The 27798-nt window shown below is 32.6% G+C and overlaps 1 protein-coding gene across 3 annotated transcripts in view; it reads left to right on the top strand.

Annotated features, from left to right (window-relative positions):
* LOC126973795 (roundabout homolog 2-like) overlaps positions 1-27798 on the top strand; it is a 97637-nt gene that overhangs the window by 16452 nt on the left and 53387 nt on the right. Inside the window, exon 1 of one of the 3 annotated variants that reach the window (XM_050821116.1) lies at positions 15610-15727. The exons of 1 other annotated variant lie outside the window; for it this stretch is intronic. The gene's annotated coding sequence lies outside the window, so the exon portion shown is untranslated. Of the gene's footprint in view, positions 1-15609; positions 15732-27798 lie in introns of those variants that run through there. One more of the 3 variants, XM_050821117.1, reaches the window with a different exon arrangement.

Here is a 27798-nt window from a genome sequence, read left to right as displayed (position 1 = left end):
TGGTCACGCGACGCGGTTAAAATATTTTGCCATTATATAAGCTCAGTACAACCCTCAGAATAATACAACTCTATACTTCCCGCATCGTAGTTTCCAGAATTACAGAATGACCGACAATGGACCAATGATTATGCTATAGTGGTTGTAAAGCTAACAATATCCAACCATTGTTTACATGGCGGTACTGTTCTCTGGGTATTTAATTACACACGAAACTAAACTTTATTTTTAGATGGGCACATTTGAAATTTCTTTAATTGCTGCATGAGTTAGTATTTGCATGGTGTCGTGTTAGGATCTGTGATTTATATTCGTCTTTTGTTTTTGTATATTGGGCTTCAAGCCTCAATGGCAGTCACTCAGAGGTCGTTATTCTTGCATTGTGTTGACAGTATTGTTTCCGATAACGTCGTTAGTAGGTAAAGCGGGTGGTCGAACGCATTGATATTCTATTGAGGCCGTCATAAATCACCTTTGCTCAGAAATCATTTTGGTAATTGTTTAGATTAGGTAGAGTAGTGAATAATTTGTGATGTTGTGTTTCACGAATGTAGATTACTATTTGTAAAACAGCGTTTATAGAATAATTTTAGGATTGTATCATATAATGACATATATTATTACAATTTAGTGACATCATAATTACGCTCTTAAGGCCGGCAACGCTCTTGTGATTCCTCTGGTGTTGCAAGAGAATGTGGGTGGCGGTGATCACTTAACACCAGGTGACCCGTACGCTCGTTTGTCCTCCAATTCCATAAAAAAAATCATAATTAGACGCTAGTGTAAATAATATAGTAATATAAGATAATATTGACACATTCTTACACCAATTATCTTGCCCCAAACTAGGCATAGCCTGTAGTATGTTTGCTTTGCAAATATTCTGAATTTGCAAACTTTTCTAGAAGGCTGTGACATACTATTTTTTTAAAGTTCCTCTAGAGTAGGTATTTTTTGTTAGACTAGTGTCCGATCGCTTCGCTTCGATTATCAATATAAAATATATCCAGAGTGTTCACTAACGTCTTTTGTAGGCAATTTATTATTAGTGTATCTCGTATGGATCTAAATATTTTTGAAATAAAGTATAACCCATGTGAAGAATTAAGAAAATTATGAAACATACAAAAAAATTGATAAATGGTTGAAATTTCCATTGTAGCTTAATTATATTTAAATTATAAAACACGCGATTATTATAAACTAAGATAATTTAGAAATACATATCTGTGGTCTGGTGCTAAAAGAGCCCATATAAATTTTTGCTCTAGTTACTTATTTAGTAAATAAGTAATTGTTTGGCTTCATTGGACACAAAATACCACTCAATGTTAAATACATACACTTTTCTATACTATCTATACATAAAATTATTTATTTAAAGTCACTAAGACATCATTTAGTGCAAAATTTTATTTGGGCCTTTTAGTACCAGACCACAGATATAAAAATTATAGATATAGACTTTCTCAATTTTATTATTTTATACCGTGCATTATAGTATCTAGTCTCATCAGTATAGTAACATTGTCGCTTCGCATATAGGTCACACAATTATTGCCTGTTTTTTTGTAATTCAACTGCAGCCCCCTAGCTAAAAACTATTGCATCTGTTTTGAGGTCCGTCACTAAGTTCATTCTAATATAAAACATGTATAGCATTATCTTAATTATTGTCGAGTAAAAAGTACTATTTCGGTTAGGTATGATTTAATTCTATTTTCGAGTTCTGCTAAGAAGGTTTCACTAAAGCGAAAAACAGTTAACTCCTGATTGTATTTTTTGCGTGTAGATCAACAAAATGGGTATCAAAGAAACTTTCAGCTTGAAATAGAGATTTATTTGGATAATTTGTTTTTTTCGTAGGAAAAAAATTTTAAGCGATGATATGTTTTTCAGTCTCAACTTTTATGAAAAATCCTATTTTAGTGTTTTTTACCATTCACTATCTTTGTAACGCTACATAATACTACAAAGTGGGTTTTACCATTAGATAGTTCTCATTTTTTAAAGAAAAAGTGCATTTTTAACATAGTTTTCCAAAAATCGATACTTAGTTGGTTTTACCATTAATACGTCGATGTAATGTGTTGGAGTAAAAAAATCAAAAAATTTTTAAATTGTAAAATTAAACACATTTTACTACTACTATGATCACTTAAAATATTAATTATTATCTTGTACTCTCTATTGATAGGCTATGTACAAATAGCAACAAAAGAGTTTTGTGTAGTTTGTCAAAATAAGAACATCAGCTTACGCGTGGTTGAGTTAATTCAGATTAACACCTGCAATTTTTTGCTTATATGAAATGCTTGGTAACTCTAGAAATGATACAATGCCTCAAAAATGAGTGTTTATTTATTTATTTATTTAGATAGTTACACCAACAACACATCATTATAAAATTAAAATTTTAGCAAGTACACAAGGGATAGTACAATATGACATATGTAACATTTACAATACTGCGACATAACAAAGTTGAACAATTAAAATTAAAGAAATGAAGAGTTAAACAAAAATGATGATATTAAATGACTTAAATACATTACTACTTTAAAAAAAGAGATTTATAAAATTTATAACTATACAACAATACATTAATTTATTTCTTATATTTAACTTACATAACTAAGATATTAATATTTTAATGCAGTCGGTTTTAAATTTATTGATATTAGTCATATGAAAAATATCTATATTACCATTTTTTGCAGTGATATCGTTATAAGAGCACATAATTCTGTTTAAGGGGGGGCTGTTTTAAATCAATCGTTTGAAATTAACGTTTTCTAGCCATTCGTTCCAGAAAACAAAATGAAATGAAAATTACTTTGACCTTTCCCTATTACATTTTTTGTGAAAAAAAAAGTAATAAAGCTGGGACACATAGAAGTGAAATTTCAATGGACACTAATATAATTCAATATATTTTTAATATTTCACGAAAAACCATACAAAAAAATTCCAAAAAAATATTTTCAAATTATTCATTAAAATTTAATTAGTAGATATTCTTGGTACGCTTCCACGTAATGATAGTTTTAATTTTATTTAGTCATAGTATTGTAAATATAGCTATAAGATTTGTTTTGTGTAGGTAAATAAATGTATGTATTAATTATAAATGTTATATTATATTTATATTTAATTAATTTAATTTGAAAGTACATTCAGCAGTGGTAGTGTTAGAAATGACATAAAAAAGAATTCTTTTGTGTATACAGGTATTTTTTTTAACAGAAAAACATCGAGTCATAACATGTTTTTAGGACAAGGCAAAAACTATTCAAAACTTAAAGCAATACAATGAAAGTTTAAAACATCCTTTCGGTCGAACGGTTACGAGTTACAAACCATTGTCGTGGGACGAAATCAGTGATATCTATTGTAATGGCTGTTACAATAAAGTTGACCAGAGATGCTTTTGTTGTATGCAGCTGAACTTTTATAGAGGATATCCAACAGACTGGAATGAAGAATGACTTTTATAAACGTAATGTGGGGTGGTATCGAAGGCTGTATATTAAAATGGGTGACAAAACGTATCGCATCATTTATCAATGCTTTTTTTCTTGTCCCAATATCATTGATAGTTTCCTAACACCCTCTGTAGTAGCGAACGTTTTAGAGAAATGATTTACTGTAACCTTCTTGTGTTAAATGATTTTTTATACTATGACAGCGTGAAAGAATTAAGTAGTGACTTCTGTTTACATAAAGTATTGTGTAGAACTGATTTATTAATTTTGCTAGTAACATACCAAGAATTATATTTTATTTCATGCGATTTATATTAAGATTAACTCGTATATTATATGCATTCAAGAGGTCCTGTTTGCATTATTTTTTTTGCCTACTTAGACTTTGCTTAGACTTTACTTAGGTAAAACTTTGGTGACAGATAAAACGCGTACTTGACTTTTCCTTTGGGCTGTCTTTGCTGAAGCTCAGCATAATTTAAGCTGTCAAGATATTACAATAAAACTAAATCAAAGATTATGCTAAGCTTACACTTAGCTAAGTTTTACGTAAGTAAAGTACGAGCAAAGACTAAGTACGATATATTATAGCTTAAGTATTTAAGACGCTGTTTTGAGATTATTTTTATTAAAAAAAAATCAGTTAACGTTGTATACAAAAATTAATAAATAATTTTTAAAATCGGCTAGAGTTAAGAGTTTCAGTACTTTAAGTTATATTTTTGTATTATTGGATAAATTATTTTATTTTATTTTTAATTTACAAACGCTTCTCGTGTTACGAGTATGCTCGCGAAATTATAGGTGATCACCACTTCCAATTACGATAGAGTTTTTTCTTTAAAACTTATAAATAAGTAACATTAAATAAGTGGTTTTTGTTATCACATGTGTAGCTATATCATGTCTGTTCATTTTATAGAGTTCTTTGAAGCCTTAAATTTTTATCTTTACCATGGTGTGATGAAAATGCCAGACTTCATAGAATTGATTTCCTTGAAACTATGACCTTACATAGCAGTGTTAATATTGGTTGGTGGGCCAATTTTTGGATTCTAAATTATAATCAAACTGTGTGGGATTTATTAACTCAAATTGCCAGTCGGAATAAACTTGAATAAAATATCGTCTCATCAACATGCACAATACATTGCATAAGTCAAATAAAAAATACGAAAAAATTTAGTAATTTTTAATTAAATTGGATCCTTGAAAATCTACAAGCGTCGCTGTTTTGGCAAAGTTTTTAAAATGAAAATAAGGGACGAGACGAGCAAGATGTTCAGCTTATGGTAATTGATACGCCCTGCACACAATCCAGTGTTAAAAATTATGAGCGGCACTACAATTGCGCTCGTCATCTTGAGACGTAAGATGTTAAGTCTCATTTGCCCAGTAATTTCACTAGCTACGGCGCCCTTCAGACCGAAACACAGTAATGTTTACACATGACTGCTTCACGGCAGAAATAGGCGCCGTTGTGGTACCCATAATCTAGCCGGCATAGTAAAGGAGCCTCCCACTGTCTAACTAGTCTGTCTATCTGAAGCTTAAGCAATAATCATAACAATTAAAAAGGCAAAAACAGTTTCAATTTTGGGCCTAAATTTTCACTCAGCCAAATAACCCTTCAGCTTTAACGAAGCAAGCAATAAAGAGACAAAATTAAAACGCACTAACAGAGGACCCTCTAAAAGAATTCACGGGCATCCAGTATTAACACTAGTACGATAATGAGGTAGACGGTGAAATTTTGGAGACTATCCAGTCCAGGACGCCGTAAACATTCCGGGAATAAAGCCAACTGGGAGGGGCTATTAAGCGATTTGTTATTGTTCCTAAGTGAAACGCTTTAGATGTGTACTTAGAAACAATCTGTTTTATATGAGGTTATTAAAGGCAACTTATTGTTAGTGGAAACTATAACAGTTCTTAAGTTCCTGTTTTACCATTTTTATTATCTTAACAAATCAAACCAAAATTGTTGAAATTTAATCATTTAGGTCAATAAATGGCACCAATCAATGACAGATATGTATATATATTAACAGTAGCTGACCCAGCAAACGTTGTAAAACCATATAAAGTAATTAAAAAATTTTTGGGGTATAAAAAGTAGATGCAACCGATTCTCAGACCAAATTTATCGTACTACAATTATTGTATTCGATTGCCATCTTGCAACCCTATAGCGGATTTGTGGTTGGAGCAGAATAATATAAAAATCGCGATACAAAAATAGTTGTAGATCGTAGAAGGGCGAAAATTTGATGTTGTGCCTATTTTTTTATACTGAAAAAAAAATTGTCGTTACTATAAAAAACAGATTTGGGGTGGGGACTATCATTAACATTTAGGGGTATGAAAAATAGATGTTGTTCGATTCTCAGACCTACCCAATATGCACACAAAATTTCATGAGAAGCCGTTTCAGAGGAGTTTAACTACAAACACCGCGACATGAGAATTTTATATATTAGATTATTTATCGCCACTTTAATAAGAATAATTTCCAAGAACTAATATCTACAATTCTAATAATATCTACTAATTCATGAGCACGATGCGCAGCCATTGGCTCCTTGGGCCATATATTGAGGAAGGGAACGACCCGCCCCATGTCGCCGCCACAAGCAAAATTCATTCAAAGAACTAGACAGAATGAGTAACTAACATATTAAGTAATAGTCACAAAACAGGAGAGATTAGAGTTTAAGGCTATTATAGACTTCTGGTCCGTTCCAAACAAAATATAAAAACAACTTCTATTTGTGAAATAAAGCTATTAATCAAAGTATAAAATATATGGTGGGCAAATGAAATGAATATATATCGTTCTTCGTTGGTTTTTTTATGTGGACAAAGCCTCATAAAAAAAATCTTGGACGAATAATTCTATGAAAATAATTAATGTGATATTTAGATTAAGGTTTTCTTAATGTGAAAATAGCAGTATTTACACTTAAATGCAAAATATATTTTTATATCAGAAAATATTTTTTTACATAAACATAGTTTTATTGAGGAAAATAAATTTGGTTTCCACTCAAAACAATCCAGTAAAAGAAATTATATACAGACAAAATCGAAGGCAGTTGGCCTTTGACAAAATTTTAATGCATCCACAAATCACTCCTAATAGTGATTTTCATTATTATAACACTAGAAATGAGGAATTGCTAGTAACTAATTCTCGTACGCTTCATAAGATACATAATAGCTTTAAGGAGAAATATATACCCTTTTATTATCTATAAAAACATCAATGTTTTATTAAAAACTGCTCTAGAATTTTCCTACAAATCCACAGCTGAATATTTAAGTGATCGGAAAGCCTGGGACTTGATTATAATTATTTTATAGTAAAAGCAATGACAGTACAATATTGTATATTTGATAAAAAAGAACGCAAAAATAGAATGCTACGAGAGATTCTTGCTTCTTCTATCTCACAGCGCCATTTGTATCTGAAGCGGTAGTAGTATCTAGTATATTAGAAATGACATCAAAAAGAATTCTAAATGAATCAATTTTGAGAAAATAAATGCCTTTTATGCCTTAATAATCTCTTCTGTGCCCTACATTAGGAGTATTCACGACATTGTATCTAGGACACGTTAGGGTGCATGTGGCAATTGTATCAATTTGCATTATTCCCGCATTTAAGTTACAGAATTGCAGTGTGGTAACACAGTAGTCTTCGGTTGGTTGGCTGTTGGGAATTGGAACGCTTTATTGTTCTAATAGTTTACATTACTTTGGATAGTTATTCTGGTACAAGATTCAAGAAATTGAATTTAATACAAAAGCACTGATATTATGATATTATGTGGCCCAAATGGCCCAACGGAAGATCAGCGTTTGTTTTCACACCAGCAAACATGCTGAGTTGGAACCATTTTTGTACCATATAAGTGGTATTCTTTCAGATTTTGTTTTTTTGATTGTCTCCCTTAAAAGTTTTATTTTAAGTTATTTGTATATTTAAGTGTACTATACGATTCAAATAAACATTTTTCATTCATTCATGTTATAATAGCTGCAATATATGAAGAATATTATTTTTTAAATGACATGATTAAGCAATAACTATTTCATAGGTTATCATAGGTTGAACGTAAAAATAAGATTTTTTCATACATTTTGCATGTAAGGCTCTAGGCTATATATATAGATTCTAGGCTAATGGTAACCAAAATAAGAAACGATTTACAAATTCCTGTCAAATGTAAAATGCGTGACAGTCAACGTGAGTTAAGTGCTTTTCCTCATCTCAAAAATGCTTAACGTGCTTTTACTTCACAAGAAGAAAGACATAGCTAACTTTTTTTTTTTTAAAGTTTAATATTTAGGTTTTAAAAGATCAGACATAATATACATGATTTTATAGATACCGCTAGTTCAATCCACATATAACGTTGTTATTTGTATATTTATGTGTATCAGAATATCTGTCTAGTAAATTCTCAGCGAAATTATTCGCAAATTTTGAGCGTTCGAATTCAGAGACTAATGTCGTTCAGGCGAAAATAATCGTCACATTTGTCATATGCAATATTTCATCCCTGCCACTATGAATATGCGAAACTCAAGAATTGCTTCGTAGGTTCCTCATCGGAATACTCAATTCTGTTAAAAATAATAGGTTAGATTATTTTTATTTTATTTAACAGTTGATAGTGACCCCGCCGGTAGTTGCAAACATTTAAGGCGAAGAGTAAGCAGAAAACATGCAAACAAGGTGTTTTTAGACACGTATTTTCGTGAAAATATAGCATTTTGAGCTATGAACACTACTTAATCCTGTTACACATATACTAAAGTCTTATTTGTAGGTTTCTAATGCTTGCTATTGGTTATAGTTTTCACTCCAGAGCCTTTCTGAAACAACACTTTTCCTAGCAGTTAAACAAGTTTTTTGGCATGGCATGACGCATTTTTTTAGTACAACTCTCAGATAAGTTATATATCTGATATCTCTATATATATCTGATATATTTATTCAGATAAGTAATGAATAACGAGGATTGTAAGCATATAAACTGTTTTCCACGCAAGAATTTTGAAAATATTGGCTTTGTTACTGCTACATCTGCTTATTATTCACAATATAAATAGAATTTGATAAAAACGAAATTACTGTGCGAAGCTAAGCGGAGCACCCACTGGGTGACTCCAATTGATTTCTGTGTTAAATTGTTTCTCGGCCATTTCCTGACCAATTTAAAAAAAAATTGAACTCATAGAAAGCTTTCGAAATTTTTTAGATTATTGTCGAAACATAATTTTGAATTTCGACTTGATTCAATTATTATAATTGAAAACAAACATGATTTACAAATTATTCTAAATTATTAGCACGCGCTATTTATATTTATTTAAAAATTGAGCCGATTGATCAAATTTTGTTTTCATTTTGACACAGATTTAGTTTTGTAGTGCTTTTTTTATAATATAATGTTTTCCGGTAGAATATATTATTAGTGTATCGCATATATTTACTCTATAGCATACATTCTAGATATAAGCTTCCTTCGTTTGGCATTAAGAATTAATTGCAAGTGTTTGAGAAAGTTGAAAAACGTTATTTTCACATTACGCTGCTGCCTTCAAAGTATGATTTCCTCGAACCTTGAATGACATTATGTTGAGTGCACTTACATAAATTCAATAGACGTCGACTAGCATCTTTATATTTTGTTGCATAATATTAACAAAAAGTTGTTGTAAATATGTCACATCTACCTAATTGAAAAGTCGCCTATATTTCAAAGCTCAATATTAGTTATTCTTTAACAATTTCTACTTAGGTGTGTTAGACTTCATTTTACTAGAAATATAAGTTATTATGTAAAGGTATAAAATAAATAGTTATTGTGCTTTGTTTTTTTTATGGAAGAAGTGGGCAAACGAGCATACGGGAACTGATATTAAGACATCACCGCCTCCCATATTCTCCTGCATCACCAGAGGAATCATAAGAGTGATTCCGGTTTTTCAGAAAAGTTTACGTACTTTTCTTGAAGGTGCTCATTCAGGTATCGTCACCAGTGGGAGGCTCCTTTGCACAGGAAGCCGGCTAGATAATGGATACCACAACGGCGCCCATTTCTGTCATGAAGCAGCAATGTGTAAACATTACTGTGTTTCGGTCTCAAGGGCGCCGTAGCTAGTGAAATTACTGTCTCAAAGTGACGAGTGCAGTTGTGGTGCAGCTCAGAATTTTTGGATTTTTCAATAATCTTGGGCGGCGCTGAATTGTTATGGACAGGGCGTATCAATTACCACCAGCTGAACGTCCTGCTCGTCTCATCCCTTATTTTCATCAATCAAAATTTTAATGTGATTTAGCCAGCAGGTTGAAAATAAAACTAGGTTTTATTTGGTGAAATAGATTGCTTTCAATATAGTATATATATTGTATGTGCAGTATGCAGACTATGATTAACAAGATCTCTACTGCCTAACCCAGTTTTGTTTTGTACCTTAAAACGCATATTTCAACAGTTTTAAATCCATTAAAGATCCGCCAGACACTGAAATTGGATTACGTGTCTATTAAGAGTCTAATATATTAAAGTGAAAGAGCTCCTTACAAATATGCTTTATCATCAAACTTCTATTACTCAAAGCCAGTTTAAAACGATAGATATTAAAGTAATATGGCGTGCGTCAATTTGTCATATTACCCGCATCTTATAAACTCGGAAATGATAATACATGGCGCTGTTGTAAAATATTCAAGTTTCAATATCGAACTATGAACCGCGACCTCTTGCGTTCCATGAAGCCACAACCTGAGAGTTGAACAAAGTATACAAAATTTATCAACGATATGTCACTAAAACGGTTGGCTCAGTTGGAAGAGCACTCACACGGAACGCGAGAGGTCGCGGGTTCGAGTCCCGCATCGTTCATAGATTTTGTTAAGAAATTTGATTTGTGTAATTAACTCCACAACTGAGGGTTATCACTTTAAAACAACGAATTGTTTACATAAGAGTAAATAAAGAATTTACTTTTCTTTCTCTTTCTAGCCGTTTATTTTTAATTAAAGTAAAAATAATATCATCGCTAATAATTCTGAGAATGAATCACTTCAATTATCAAATTCAAATTCAAATATCATTAACAATCACTTATTGAACGTTAAAACCACGGCCCATTTGAAAGAGTTAACCTCAGACCTGAGAAAACGGGCGCAAGAAACTCAGCGGGCTTCTTTTTTTAAATCAAATTTTGTTACAAATGTTCAGTTGAACTTCGTCATTTGGGTAGTCCTAAAACGATGACCGTGACGACTCATATAGCTAGGCTAGTGACCCTGACTACTAAGCTAGAGGTCCCGGGTTCGAATCCCGGTAGCAATTATATGATGAATATAGATGTTTTTTTCCGAGTCATGGATATTTATGTATGTTTAAGTAATTTATTGTATTAAATATTGCATTGTCTTGTACCCATAGTACAGGCTATGCCTTGTTTGGGGCAAGATAATTTGAGTAAAAAGTGTGTAAAAAAACAAGATTTTTTCACATACTTAGTATTGCGAGTGTCGGTTGTGATTGTTCTCTCTTTCTGTCTTACTGTATAGTGGATGGTTATTTCAAAGGCAATAACAATCACCGTTAACATTATCTTAACGTACTTACTCCACTTACATAGAAATAATCAGCAAATCCTTCTAAGCAATCCAAAAGATTGAACCGTACGACAATATTCTAAGCCAGAGATAAAATTTAATATCAATTCACTGAATTCGAGCTTGCTTTAAATAGACACTAAAAGGATTTAACGTTAAGCAACCTCCGCAGTAAACCTATAACATAAACCTACACGAAGTCCCATGAAACTTATCTCCCTCTAGAGGCACTGTCTGTAGTGAAGCCTCTAAATTAATCCCAAGTTATTAATCTATATTCGTACAGACGCACCCACATGCGTTATATTTATTTAAAAGCTCAATTCAATTATTTCCACAACTCAGATTTATGATAACTTTAAAACAATTTTTTTTTATGAAAATTTGGGACGAGACGAGCAGGACGTTAAGCTGATGGTAATTGATACCCTGCCCATTACAATGCAGTGCCGCTCAAGATTCTTGAAAAGCCCGAAAATTCTGAGTGGCACTACAATTGCGCTCGTCACCTTGAGACATAAGATGTTAAGGCCGAAACACAGTAAAGATTACACATTACTGCTTCAAGGCAGAAATAAGTGCCGTTGTGGTACCCATAATCTAGCCGGCATCCTGTGCAAAGGACACTGCTGGTAATTTTTTAGCATTATTGTATTAACGTGATAACCCTAACTTCAGGGACTGGTTACACAAATTAAATTTTGTCACCTGAGAGTTGAACAAAGACAGATTTATGAACTTTACGTCACTGGAACGGTTAGCTCAGTGGAACAGTGCTCGCACGGAACGCGAGAGATCGCGGGTTCGAGTCCTGTATCGTTCATAAATTTTGTTTTCAAATTTTATTTGTGTAATTTTAAAACATAAATAGATACCTAAGATTCTGATTTTTTTTGTATTAATAAAAAAAAATTTTTTTGAATTAATAAAAAAATATTTATTAAAATTATAAGGTTTTTTTTTACAATTTTTTTAGTACGCAGCCTTTTTACTGATAATTTTCATTAAGAGTTAAATTAGTATGCATTTTTCGTTCTACTAAACATTTAGAAGGTTTGTAATAATTTATAATATTAAACTAAAGAAAAACATATAAAAAAAAACTTTTTTACTTATTTATAAGCATGAGTAGGTAGGTACATTTAAATTAAATAGTTAAAATACTACTTTTTAAAAATGCGCCTTCAAAAACAAAAAAGATTAAAATAACTTGATGAGGATTTCATTTAATACACTTCTTATGCAAACCTAATACCTTTTATTATAATAAAATACTATTATTTATATGTACTACATATTGATATGTTTTAAATCGGTGCCTTAAATCCGTACGCAAACTAAAATTGTATCGTCCACGTAAAGTAAAATGTTAATAAAAAATTTCATAAAACATTAAATTTCTATGGGACCAAATGGGAGTGCCAGTGGAAGGCTCCTTTGCACATGATGCCGGCTAGATTATTGGTACCACAACAGCGCCTTTTTCTGCCGTGAAGCAGTAATGTGTAAGCATTATGTGTTTCGGTAAGAAAGGGCGCGGTAGCTAGTGAACTTACTGGGCAAATGAGGCTTAACATCTTATGTCTCAAGGTGACGAGCGCAACAGTGTAGTGGCGTTCTAATTTTTTTGGGTTTTTCAAGAATCCTAAACGGCACTGCATTGATTTAGGTATCAACTACCATCAGCTGAACATCCGCTCGTTTCGTCCTTATTTTCATAAATCTCAGCGTAATCGATGTACATACAAAACACCAATCCAATTGAGAACCTCCTCCTTTTGAAGTCGGTTTAAAACAATGATACCGAAATAGATGAACAATGCGGTATGATAGTGGTATTCTATGTAACATTAATTCAACAGTCTGCGCATGCCATTCTCTAGTCCTACTAAATTTAGCCTAGATCGATACACATTACTCTCAACATTGCACCAGAATTGCAGACATTTTATTAATAGACAGATTTTATGGCTGTATCCGTGTGTCCTTGCTGAGTATCGCGGAATAAATCCGAATATATTGTCACATAAACATCGTATAAATCCTGCTTTATCAAATAGCTCCTGTCGCTAAATATTTTAGTGATCCGAAATTGGTTTTAGTTTCATGAACGTGTAAGCTGCGTTCATATTAAATTTAACATACATGAATATGTATAGATGATACATGAATACAAATTTAATATACTTTTTGTGAATTATTCAGTATTTTTTATGTTTTTAAAGTGATAACCCTCAATTCTGGGATTCAATTTATAACACAAATAAAATTTAAAAACAAAATTTTGAAACCGATGCGCGACTCGAACCCGCGACCTATCGCGTTCCGTGCGAGCGCTCTTACCAACTGAGCCAACCGTTCGAGTGACGTATCGTTTACACCAATATTTGCATAATATTAGGATATTGACTTGAGATGTCGCTCTTGCAAATCTAAACAATTTCCTATGTTTTAAAGCGATAACCCCCACTTCTAGGATTAAATTTATTACACAAATAAAATTTAAAAACAAAATTTGTTTTGCTATGAGAATTACAAATGATATTATATAATTAATAGTTAAAGATTCGTACTATCTACGGATAAGTTTGATTACGTGAGAAATTCGTTTCTATTTGAGATACTCTAAATAATGATCGTTAGTGTTAGATGCACTAAGTTTAAGAAAATCTTTAACTCTTGTGAAATTTCCGTACATTTTGCGTGTCAACAGCTCCTGAAAATGCCTCGCGTGGAGGTAAAACTCTTATGCAAATGATTTTGAGAAACTTAGGGGGACTAGCAGTAATGATCATGGATATTTTAAATTGGATTACCTAAAGGCTGTTATGAAGTGTTAGACAATAGGTAAATAAATTTAAGCATTTTGTTATTTTGAAAGTATCCCTCATATCTGGGATTAATTAAATTAAGTTTGTAACCAAAATTTATGAGCGAAACGGGACTCAAACCTACGCCACAGCCAGAGAGTTGAAAAAGACATACCAATATTTACGAATCATACGTCATTCGAACGGTTGGCTCAGTGGTAAGAGCACTCGGACGGATCCAAGTATCTTTAAGACAAACCACTTGTCAAGTGCGTTTCGGATACGAAGAGTTCCTTACCATCGAACAAGAAATCTTTATAATGTTATATCACGTACGATGTGTGACAGATTTTTTAATGGATGAAGACAAGTGTCTACCTAGAATTAAGTAATCACCTAGTATATCTAGTTACTACCATAAGATTCGACCTCATTTTTCTAGAAAATGAATATGCTTAGGTAATTGGTTGCGCAGTCCTTATGGGTACAGAACACCAATTACAGAAATTTTTCGAAAGTTCTATTAAAATATTAGTAATAAGTTGTTTTAAGTACTGCATTAACTGATTTAAATAATGTATACAAAGCTCCTAAGATAAGTATTTGTTGGATGCGATTACTAATTATGACAGTAATCACGACCATCATGTTCACGAAGCATCCTAGCACAGACGATGCATTAAATATATAATAATTAATAGTTATTAAAAAAAAATGAAATAGGCGCTGTTTTGCGGAAATTAGTCAGTCAACATCTCTTGAGGATGCCTCGTGTAGCGGCAAAACACGTGTCGAATTTATTGAAGACAAATTTTTGAAAAATACTTATACAGTTTTTTTTAAATAAAATATTTTATATTTAAAATGTTTTATTTTTATTACAAACTAATTTGCTATGTATATTAACAGCCAAATGAATATATTTTAAAAGAGTTGCCTTTGAGTTTCTTGTATGATCTTCTTACGAACTCTACTTTTTCCGAAACTATGATAGACATATATAAACACCAGGAACAGACATAAACTTATAATGCCTACTACTCGGCTAAGTCGAATTAGTAAGTTTTGTGGGGTGATGTATATGCTTTTACAAAAAGATCCAAGAAAATGTTCAAAACAAAAGTTATTCAAAAGAATTGTTAAAAAATGCTTTGTGTGGTAAAGGTTACTAAAACATAAATTACTTTCTTAATGATACCACAGATTGGGAATGGAGTGACCGCCCTCAGGCTATTAAATAATAAGTTTAATAGTACAATATTACTTTGTAAACATATTTTAACGATGAAAAAAAACCCGCTGGGCTTTTTGCGCCCGTTCTTCTCAGATCTGAGGCATTAATTTTGGAATGAGTGGTACTTTTGACTTTCAATAAGTGATGCCACATCCTATTTTGAATAAAAATATTTGAATTTGAATTCAGTATGAAGATTCAAAACCGCTTAGTTTAAGCCTATTTAAATTAAGTTTATTTCACGGTGACTTTGAAAATTGTTTCAGAAAATACGAATCCAAATAAAAACTACTAACTTAAGCACTTCGCTTAAAGCCTAGTCGGAAAATGTTGACAAGGGATGATTATGTGTTGCACTCCACTACCCCTCTCTCTTGGGCCCTGTCTGGGTTGCGTAGGGCGGTAGGCAGCTGACAGACTTCCGACCAGTAGCCACTGAACGTCAGTAGAGTTAGGACGTTACGTCTATCGTTAAAGAGCGCGGGACTTGTATCGTGATAGTGAATTAGACTTGTGTTACAGTTTTTCATGGAAGCACGAGGATTTTTGTGATGTAAGTAAGTTTAGTGACATAATATTTGTAGTAGTATAAAAAGAGCGTTCACAAAGGATTTTACAAAATCTTTAGAGAAGTTTAGTGTAATTATGTAAATATATATCTGTGTATGTATAAGTGTTTCTATTCTAAATCTCTAGTTATAGTTAGATTAATCAAATTTGTTTCTATATTCTTTCTATTTACTTGATTGATTTGTAAATGTTGATGTAAGCTCGCCAAATATAAAAATAATAACATAGTGTGCGTAAAATTACTTGAACCGAAGATATGATAACTAAGTATTTTAGTATAGAACCAATATATAAATGATAGATATTTTTAACTATTGAATATAATAAAGAAATTTATGTTATTACTAGAATTCACATTATACAGGTGACTGACCTTTCGCTATTTTAATAACTGTATTATAATTAGTGAAACATCAGGATATAACAATAATTATTAAAACCATTTTAATCTTTAATTAAAAATATTTTTAATATTACTAATATTTTAAGACAAAAGAGTAGATATTCCTCTCTTTTTCAATAATTCGAACGAGCCAATCTCTGGTTCAATAGACGGATTAGATTTTTTTTATATATGACATGTCTCATGGAGAATAGCAGAGACTATATAAAATTTTATAACACATTCAGCAAGCCTTTAATATGGTTTATAGTTTACGTTAATAAGTTGGAAGAAAAATTACTTCTGAACTGTAGTTTTAGTCCATTCAAAAAAAAGCTCACAAGACGTCTATCTCTTATACGGAAACCGCTAAGTATTCTATAAAAAAAAAATATAAAAAGAGGGGCGCTACCGAGGAGGTCAATAGTATGAATCGTTAACTCTCACCACGGAACCCCCGGTTCGATCCTCGCATGTCACGTACCAATGTGTTTTCGGTTTTCATTCATAATATTATACGTTTATTTAGAATTATTATAGGACATCAACGCGTCTTCAAAGTACAAGTTTCGACTTCAGTTTTAGAATACTTAAGCTTCTCAAATTGAAAATAAGTATCACAGTTAATTTGTTACAAATTGTTAATGAATAACATTTAAACTATGTTTATAAGCCAATACGTTAAAAAAATACAATTTAAACCAAACAGATTCTATGTTCTATAGGTTGTTTATTAGTTGTTATGTAGGTACGTTTATTTGACGCTTTATAAGGTCTGCAACGCTCCTGTGATTCCTCTGGTGTTACAAGAGAGTATGGGCTGCGTGGATCACTTACCATCAGGTGGTATTTTGTTTCCCTTCAATAAAAAAAGAAAAGCAGTTTAAGGTAGACAAAGCTATTAGTGATACTTATTACTTTCCAGTTCAAACTGTCTTTAAATACCTGTTTCTTTGTAAATATTTCTTCAATTCGCAAACGACCATACAATATCTGTCACAATACTAAATTAATTCTAAATGAGTACAATTAATTCTTTCAAACAAGACCCGCTTCGTGTCATCACTACTATTATTATAATTGTGAATGTAAGTTTGTTTGTTAAGCTTTTACGCCGGAGCTAATGAACCGATTTTGGTGACATTTAATGGTATAAAGATAGACTTGGATAGCTTGGGAAAGGACATAGGCTACATTATATCCCGGAAAATCTATGGTTTCAAAACCATTCACGCCGATGAGCTATAATTAGTAGGTTTGCCATAGCAATCTTCCTCGAAATAAGATTCATGTATAAATATGTTGTACCAGTTTGTAAACCGGCGGGAGGCTCCTTTGCACAGGATACCGGCAGGGCGTATCAGTTACCATCAGCTGAACATACTGCTCGTCTCGTCCCATATTTTCATAAAAATAATGTTGGGAACGGGAGCGATAACGGGAACCGGACCTGGAATAGGATATGAGATAATCTTCAATTAAAGTTGCTTATTATTTTCAAAAAACCTTAATCTACGCGGACGAAGTCGCGGGCAACAGCTAGTACGAGACATATCTAACTAAATGTCACTTAATAGACGGTTTATGAATCCAGCGTTATCTAACAAACATTTCTAACCTGATAGTCAAGTGCATAAAGAATACAAAGTTGATAAGACCTGTCTGGACTATCAGTATTTGTTTTACGAACAAGACAAGCCTGTTAGCATCTTACATTTGTTTTTGTTGTCGTAGGTTGTTTAAAGGTAATTTACATTTATAAATGTTAACAAGTGTAATTCAATACCCGCTTAAAGTTCATAATGCTTTTTCGGTAATCTATCTATCTATATATTATATAAAAGAGAATGTATGTTTGTATGTTCCCTAATAACTCCTAAACTATTCAATGAAATCTTTTGTAATAGATTCGTTGAAGCTTATATATCATTTATATTTCAAAACAACGTTTGACAGGTCAGCTAGTATATTATAACCTATTTAGCATCTGGTTTGTTTTAATTCGGTTTTTTAACGTATTGCTTTATTAACATAGTTTAAATGTTATCCGATTAACCAACAAATTAATTGTTATACTTATTTTCAATTTGAGTAGCTTAAGTATTCTAAAACTGAAGACGAAACGTGTAATTTGAAGACGCGTTGATGTCCAATAATAATTCTACAATCTACTGGTAAACAACAACGAAACACAATACTATGTGCTAATATATCTTATTGCATATTGCACATATTGCTTCTTTTGTTTTTTTTATTAGATGATATTATTGTTATTAAATAATTACTCAAAATTACACATCACATTTCTATCTTTATTAAACATTGCGAGAAAAAATCACCAAAGTAGGTACTCCTCACTCGTACAGTTGGAGAAATGCTAATCATTCAATCTAGATAAAAACTGTATGAAAAAATTACGAACTGTTAACCAATACTATTTAAAATCACATACTTTTGTCATTTTTAATTCTGAATTAAAACTATGGCGATCTTGTGCGAGAGAGGTAATCTAGCATCGCACAATTCCTCAACGACGTTGGCTCGGTCCCCAGCCTTAAGAAAAAATCGTATGAAAACTTAACACAATATAGAGAATTAAATTGGGTGAGATGACATTGCATGGTATGCCACTTATCTTTATTTCGACAATCCATTAAAATTGTTTTGATCTAAAATAAAAATAAATATAAAACAACCGACTTCAATAACACTATTCCAAAACAATAGAAATAATGTGTACTAAAAAGTATAAAAATAATTGCGTATCTTTATAAAATATAATTAATTAATCTAATTCTAGTTACGATTATTGTTACTTTTGGAATCGGTGTCCTCCCGCCGCGGCCCCGCTCTCGCCTATCGCCTCCTCACGTCTCGCGTGCCACTCAAGCACATCTCACCTATAACTATGTATGGAGTTACAAACCTACAGTGGCTACTCCAAAAATAAAAATAATCGTAACGTAATCATACGAATGTTCTGAAGAATCGATTTGAACATCAACTCTAATAAACTTATTTTTATCTACAAATGGAGATCTGCAAACATTTTTGAATTAATTATTTATGTTATTATTTTAATAAGTGTTTTAATTGTTTTAATATGTTTCTATTGTGTAAATTGCAATTAAAAACAATATTTTGAAAACCCATCGGTCAGTATTTTGTTACAAACAACAAAACTCGTTAAAAATATCGGACTCGACTTTGGGTGAAGTGCTGCCATTGTTAAATAACCATGGCAGGGATGTCAAAACGTACTTATGATCGAAAAGTCGTTTTCTGTAGACATTTTGCAAAGCTTTCAAGAGTTTGAGAAGGAACGACTTCCGTACGGCACGAACCTCTTATCATCGGGGAGCGAAAGATGAATTAGCAAAAATATCTGCACCTTCTTAAAGGAGCATCTTGAAATAAAAGTCTGCAGAATTTTCTTTGATTCATCTTTATTATTTTGTCTCAGGAGAAATTCCTTGAACGGATAATGAATTATCGTGTCTATCTGTTACGATAACTAATCAATATTTAATATCATTGAAGTATTCCCTGCAAATAGGCTTGAAGGCTACTTACTAATCCAGTAAATTTGCCAAAATCGCAACTTTATTTCTGTAATAAAATTTGTAATTTACCATAACGGCGCCTATTTCTGACACAAACACAAAGTGACATACAAATTTCGAGTGTAAGACGTAGCTTGTCACGCACACTAAAGTAATAAGCCTGGCCTGCTTTCATCGATTGTATAGCAGCAAAAGGCTCTATCTAAACGTATAATTTATCAATCTCACTCTCTATATAATATAGTGCTCTCTTACTTTTTTCTGACGAGACGAGCAGGACGTTCAGCTGATGGTATTTGATGCGCCCTGTCCATTACAATGCAGTGCCGCTCATGATTCTTGAAATATCCAAAAATTCTGAGCGAAACCTTGCGCTCGTCACCTTGAGACATAGGATGTTTAGTCTCATTTGCCCAGTAATTTCACTAGCTACGGCGCCCTTCAGACGGAAACACAGTAATGCTTACACATCACTGCTTCACCGCAGAAATAGTCACCGTTGTGGTACCCATCACGTAATCGGCATCCTGTACATAGGAGCCTGCCATTGGAAAAACTTTGTCAAATTCACTTGTCAAAGTAGTAAATTTATACGAGTTAAGAGCTCTTGGTCATAAACTTTTCCAATGTATAATTTAAATTTAAATAAATTCTCATTCTTAAAACCGTACGTTTGCGCTCTCCTTTCTAACTAAAAGCCGGAAGCGACATTACTTACAAATGGAAACATTAATTCTCGAAATACTGATATTTGATACTTGAAATAGCTGATAGTAAATTTTACATGTTAATTTTCGACGTCAATATGTCGTACCACATGCATTTTCGTTTTTTTTATTTATGACAGTAAGGGACGAAACGAGCAGGACGTTCAGCTGATATTAACTAATACGCCCTGACCATTACAATACAGTGCCGCTCAGATTTCTTGAAAAAAACTATACAGATATCAAAAAATAACCTTCTAAAATAAGGAAGTTTAAACCTCTCCACCAATTTACCAGTGGGAGGCTCCTTTGCGCAGGATGCCGGCTAGATTATGGGTACCATAACGGCGCCTATTTCTGCCGTGAAGCAGTAATGTGTTAGCATTACTGTGTTTCGGTCTGAAGGGCGCCGGACCTAGTGAAATTACTGGGCAAATGAGACCTAACATCTTATGTCTCAAGGTGGCGAGCGCAGTTGTAGTGCCGCTCAGAATTCTTGGGGTTTTTCAAGAATCATGAGCGGCACTGCATTGTAATAGGCAGGGCGTATTCATTACCATCAGCTGTACGTCCCGCTCGTCTCGTCCCTTATTTTCATTTAAAAAAAATCTATAGGAGTGTTTAAAATCAAAATTATGGATACTTCTCGTTTGATTTTTAAAAAGTCATTGATGGCATTTCACTGATTGGGTAACGCGCTTGGGAAAAGTTTTTTGGTGGCTGTAATAGTTACAAAATAATCGAATACACTTTGTATAAGTACGTTAATCTACACCCATGCCTTAAATCCTCTATTAAAGATTCTAAAACAGTTAACTTATTTGTTATGTTTTTAAAGTGATAACCCTCACTTCAAGGATTAATACACAAATAAAATTTGAAAAACAAAACTTTATGAACGATGCGGGAATCCAACCCACGACCTCCGGCGTTCCGTGCCGGTGCTTTAACCAACTGAGCTAACCATTCGAGTATCGAAATCTTGTATGCTTTTTTCAACTCCCAGGTTGTGGCTTCATCTACAAGATGAACTTTACACTTGATAACCTGCTCAACCCCAATATTTGCATATTAGTAAAATGACTGGAGATGTCGCTCCATTACATCATCCAAACGAGTGTTGTAATTAAATTCAGTACAACATTATTACATCCGTTTTCATGGATAACATTAGGTGACTACTAGGACTGGCTGCTTTAATGTTAGCAGTAAGCTAACTGTTTTAGAATCTTTTATTTCATACTAGCTGACCCGGCAAACGTTGTTTTGCCATATAAAGTATAATTCACGCGATAGTTTTATAAGTAATAAAATATTGCCTATATTATAGCCTGTACATCATTTTGTTCTATTGTCAATAGTTTTAGCAGCGCACGCAAAAATATGTTTTCGATTTTACTCCTTGTGTTACAAAATAGCAATTTTATTACGGATCCCTAATTTTGAAAAAAAACATAGCCTATAGCCTTCCTTGATAAATGGACTACCCAACACTGAAAAAATCATTCAAATCGGACCAATAGTACCAGAGATTAGCGCGTTCAAACAAACAAACACTGCAGCTTTATAATATTAAAATAGAGATTAATATTATGGGTGTAGAGAAAGTTTTGTATGGATCTGTTGATAATTAGGTATTAAAACACTCATGTGATACTATAATCATGATAAACCCACGTTCGTGTTTTAAAACCCCTTATTACACAACAGTTGCATAAATAACTATTACTGAACATAAGATCCCGTGGGTGACGCGGTGTCACTAAGGTCAACCTACCACCGGATGTCTCCAGTCTCCGAGCTTAACACACAATAACAAACATGCGCATATTTTACATACACTAGGAGCATAACTTAGTTGCGAAAAACCCTGAAACTCCGACGGTTTTACATATTTATAAAGTGCATGAAACGTAGAGCTTTACAACCTACGTACATGAAAATGTTTGAACGTAAATCATTGTTCCTTCTAGATTGTTCTTTGATAACAGCTTTGTTGAGGGCAAGAAATAATAAATTACTCAACTATTTCTATTATTCAGTTTTAATTGAATTTATTACAGATTAGACAGACAAACTTAAGAGACATTCATGTTTAAAGCGCAATGCCATAGTATCGCGATTGTATCACGACACACTACGCCGTAGGAGGTTTTATGGTGCGTTACGATGTCGCTTAATGTCAAGTTGTTTATATGTTTTTTTTAATCTCTCTTTACTATTAACTATTTAATTAGTTCTGTTGAAACACAAATAAAATTGATAAACAAAATTTTATGAACGGTGCGGGACTCAAACCCACGACCTCTGGCGTTCCGTGCCAGTGCTCTAACCAACTGAGCTAACCGTTCGAGTGACGTATCGTCATAAAATATTGTATGCTTTGTTCAACTCTCAGGCTGTGGCTTCATCTACCGGATTTACTTTACAGTTGATAACCTGCTCAACCCCAATATTTGCATATTAGGAAATTACCTAGTGAAATGAGACTTAACATCTTATGTCTCAAGGTGACGAGCGCAATTGTAGTGTCGCTCAGAATTTTTGGGTTTCTCAAAAATCGGCGCTGTATTGTAATAGTCAGGGCGTATCAATTACCATCAGCTGAACATCCTGCTCATCTTATCCCTTACAGTCATAAAAGAAAGTAACTTTATCTTGTTAAATATACCTATGACGTGGAATGAAGTGGCACGGCAATCTTTTAATATATCTAGAGCATACCAGTATTCGTTCTCTTCAAGGATTTACAATTGAAACTAAACAGATTAAATAAAAGATCAATTCGATAAACTAAATGGCATTTGAAGATATTTCCAATACGGGAAGGTCATGGAATTACATCCCTTTTCCGCGCTATCAGCCGCCCTTTAAAAGCCTATTCCTGTTACAGATAAAACAAAGATATCTTGTGACCTCACTAAATCTTCCATTTTAAGGATAAGAATACAATGAATTTTAATACTATATGCCATCCCACAGTTGGTGATCATAAATTAAGTTTTATCTTGCAGGTAATTGGTGATGTGGGTTATTGCTTTCAAATACATTAATAGTCACCGCTCTGGTATATATTAAATAACACTGTCTATCCATTATCGGACACTTAAAAGACAAATTGATACAAATTAACATATCCATAAGTTAATCAGTTTTAAATTAATTCCAATACGTCTTGAGCTTCGTAACGTAAACTCTACATTCTTATCTAGTTAAGACAAATATATCAAACTGCACCTTCAGTAGTTGTATACCCAAGATAAGAGGTTACTTAAAAAAATATAATAACTTTTTATGGCTTTAGAACACCCATCTCGCTACGATCTCGACTGTTACAATAACATTTTTAAGCCCACATTCTTATTATCTAAAGTGTAAGTCAAACAAATGGATACTTTGAACTTCCCTATGCTTCTGGTAATGATATAAAAATATTAAAAAGGCACGCTAGCTAAATCCATCATCAAGTCTATCAAAATCGAATGAACTTCAATTTTCCCCTATTACCGCCCTTTGTATCCGTCATTCTTCGTATCATTTCCGAAGAGGGGCTGAAACGTTAAGATGGATATAATAAATCCGATACGATGCATGCAAGGCGAATGAAATAAGAACGAAATGTGATATTCCAGTTGTGGAATTCGCCAGTCGGCAGTGATCCATCAACAATTATATTGGACTGTTGACGATACATTATCAGCTAAATATTTCTGATTGATTGTGACTGGTCCATGAAACTGAATGTTTGTGTTGAACGCCTGATTAGCGGCGAGTGTGAGAAAACGACACAGATCATGAATGATCGCACAGCATGCGTTTTAATTAATTTTATTTGGCAGGTATTAATAATTGAGTTGTTTGACCTTCGCACGACACCCACATATTATTATCCTAATAATAAATAAACCACCATCTGGATGTTTGGCATCCCTACACAGTGCGGTTTTCAAGGAGCTTTCTGATGAACGTCTTAATTCTTAGCCTATTAATAATTGCAAAAATACCAGTTAGCTTCTTTATACACATAATAATTGAAATCTCATACGATTGTTAACATATACACGCTTAAAATTGCTTGGGAACTGATTTGAATCTTGTAAAATAGCATTGCTTAGATTCTCTATTCAAATCAAATCAATTCAAAAATATTTTATTTCATAGGTAAATTACATTGCACTTGAGGTATGTTAATATGTAATTTTTTTATACAGCGGAACATACTTTCGGAGGGCAAATTCTCCTTATAGAAGAACGAGCAATCATTTCAATTACAGTATATGCAAAGTGATGCAACAAAAATACACAAATGTCAAATACTAAATACCTTACACGAGTAAGTAAAAAAAATGTATATTAATAAGTAAAAACACAAGAATAATTGAGTACATAAATAATAGTACTACATATAGTACAATACAGAAGATGCATCAATCCACGCACACCGTAAATAAAATAAAGAATTTCCATTCTAAGATCAGTGATGGCAACATGCACGAAGTACTAGGTTATTTTGTATAGTATACCCAAGGCTAATACAATCTAATTAACTTCATTCGATGTGTTTTTATTGACCAGATATTATTCTGAATCTAATGTTGCAATATAATCTGAATAAACATCTTAAATAACTGAAACGACCATGTGTATCTTATGCTAGTGATATATTACTCGATAGACATATTTTAATTCTAAAGATAATATTTAAGCCTGTGTTATAATGGTATTGTTTTCAAGCTTAATTACTCTATCCGTTGCATAATTAATTAAACAAAAGACTTTGTCTAGGTGAGATTGAAAGAAGGCTATTGTTGTTTTGATGGAGGAAAAATCTGTGATGCTTCCGGATTCACCTCCCCTCTCCATTGTTCATCTTTCTAATTTTAGTTGCTTTTCATTCCCTGACGTACTAATTTATTATTTGTCTAATTTCTTCAGCGTTATAAATTGTTTATTGAATGGGCGTCTCAAATTGTTCCGTAAAATTGTGATATGATTTTGAGACTGCTGTGAAAGATTTTTTGGGATTTAATATAAGGGTCGTATTGGGTCGTGGTTCCCATGCGTTGGGGTGTTACGCTATTTTAGTGCATTCATTCTGCGTATAATTTACGACAGTGCTCTTTGCTTTTAGTGAATAGCGTACGCGGAGACAGAGAAGCGATTTTTGGAAATTTATGTATCTATAAAAGCGTCTAAGTGATCTTTCAGGCTTGAATTGTCTTAAAGTAACAGTTTAAGTAGTTGTAATAATTAAAAATAAGGGAACGATTGTCGTAAAACTCATTTGTAATGAAAAAAGATTGTAATAAAGTCGCTGAAAGTATAATTCCCAGTTGACGCTGTGACAACCCTTTTATTACATTGCTTTTATGTGTGAGCGTGGATTTCCGTGGCATTTGAACTATTTAACAACTTAACAAGCCCATTAAAGAGTTGAAATGTCGAGTTCATATTGTATTTTAACTACTTGTTAGGGAATATTACTATTATTACTAGGGAACATTATTGATACTGAAAGCCTTATGTTATTGTGAAACAAATGTCTTAATTAAGTTTTTTAATATAGATTTCTTAAAAATGTTTTATGACTGTGAATGGACAAGTATGTGTCTTACTTATTTGCATGTTTACCTTTCCTGTTACATCCTTAATAATGTAGACAAATTAATGATGACTCTATACAACAAGATGTGGAAGCCTACTGTTTCATTTGCATTTAAAAAAATAATATTTTATAGTATTTATAATACAAGCTAAAAGCGCGTACAATTTTTTTTTCAATAAATTTGACGTTTTAGTTTTTGAACCGATTGAAATGGAAAAAATACTAAATATTACGGGAAACTTGTAACAAGTAATCAGTAAAAAGCGGTTCATCACTACACTAACACAAACGCACAGACAATCAGTCACAAAAATTGTAAAATACTTTTTTTGCTTCGATGACAAAAACATTAATAATTTGTTACAGATACTACTAAAATAAATATTCAATACACAATACAAAAGAAAATCCGTTACTTGATTGCAACTTGAACATTATCACAGAAGTTGATAACTTTTATGGCTTTACCTAATGTCACGGAAAGTGCAATGAGGTGTCAACAATGAACAGATTCTCAGCTTATAAACATTGACGATATCATTCAAAGCTATTGTATATTAATATTATTAATGTGAATGTGTCTCTCTGTTTTATGATTGGAGAAAGTTACATATATATTCGCTTATTCTCTCTCAGAGCGCCATTTGTTTTCGAAGTGGTCGTAGTATCTAGTATATTAGAAATGACATCAGAAAGAAATTTTAAAGGAATCAATTTTGAGAAAATAAATGCCTTTTTGTATAATGTTAAGTTAATATAAACCATATTATATCGGTACCATCAAACCTTTACCTTTTTAAAAGGCAGTCAACCCTTCTGTGATTCTTCTGGGTCTCAGAAGAATTTGAGAGGCGGTGATCACTTTACTTCAAGTGATCCGTAAGCTCTTTTGTCCTCACCATAAAATAAATAATTAAATAAAATTCAATTATCTCTTTTTGAGAATATCATAGCCTTATACATTTGAATGCTTTAAGATTTATAATTATATAATAAGCGTAGAATCTCAATTTCATGGAATTTACTATAATATTATTATTACTATCTTTACTAATATTGCAGTTAAATTTGCTACACGTTTCTAAACGCTAGAAATAACTTCGAAAACCCCTTCTTTACTGTTAATAGGAACATATTATGACATAAAAACTACGTCTTAATATGCTATTACACATAACTGCTCTCAAAATATAACTCTATCACTGATAAATTGAATTAATAGCCATAACATTGCTCAATATTTCATAAAAAATAAAACAGAACCGAATTATAGCTATGCCTTTCATGTGGTGTCTATTTCAGCAAAGCTTGCTCCCCGCGAGAATATAACATTAGAGTATATAAATTAGCTGTCATGACGCTAATCGGTCCTACAAGCTGCGGTGAAGCTCAAGAGTACATCAGTGGCTGTCTTCGACTGCCATCAACTTAAAATAGACACACTATAACCGTACTCGATTGCTCTATGCCCTTAGCAAATCTATTGCTCTCTCTATACATTTATTTTCGTTTGTTTTTAAGCATTCCTGGTGTCCATAGTTTTTTTTATGGAAGAGTTAATAAACAAGAATATGTGTCACCTGAAGTTAAGTGATCACCGCACAACATCAGAGGAATCACAGGAGCGTTTCTGGCATTTTAGATAGGTGTACGCGCTTTATATGAAGGTGCACATGTCGTATCAACGTGGAAACACCGCACAAGGAAGCTCATTCGACAGCTTTGTAGTACGTGGAAGAAAGCTCCTTGAAAACAGCACTTTGGTGGAACACCACACATCTAGATGGTGGGTATGAT

This window comes from Leptidea sinapis, chromosome 30 (genome assembly GCF_905404315.1).
Source record: "Leptidea sinapis chromosome 30, ilLepSina1.1, whole genome shotgun sequence".
Lineage (NCBI taxonomy): Eukaryota > Metazoa > Arthropoda > Insecta > Lepidoptera > Pieridae > Leptidea > Leptidea sinapis.
This window is presented reverse-complemented; position numbering and strand designations above follow the sequence as displayed.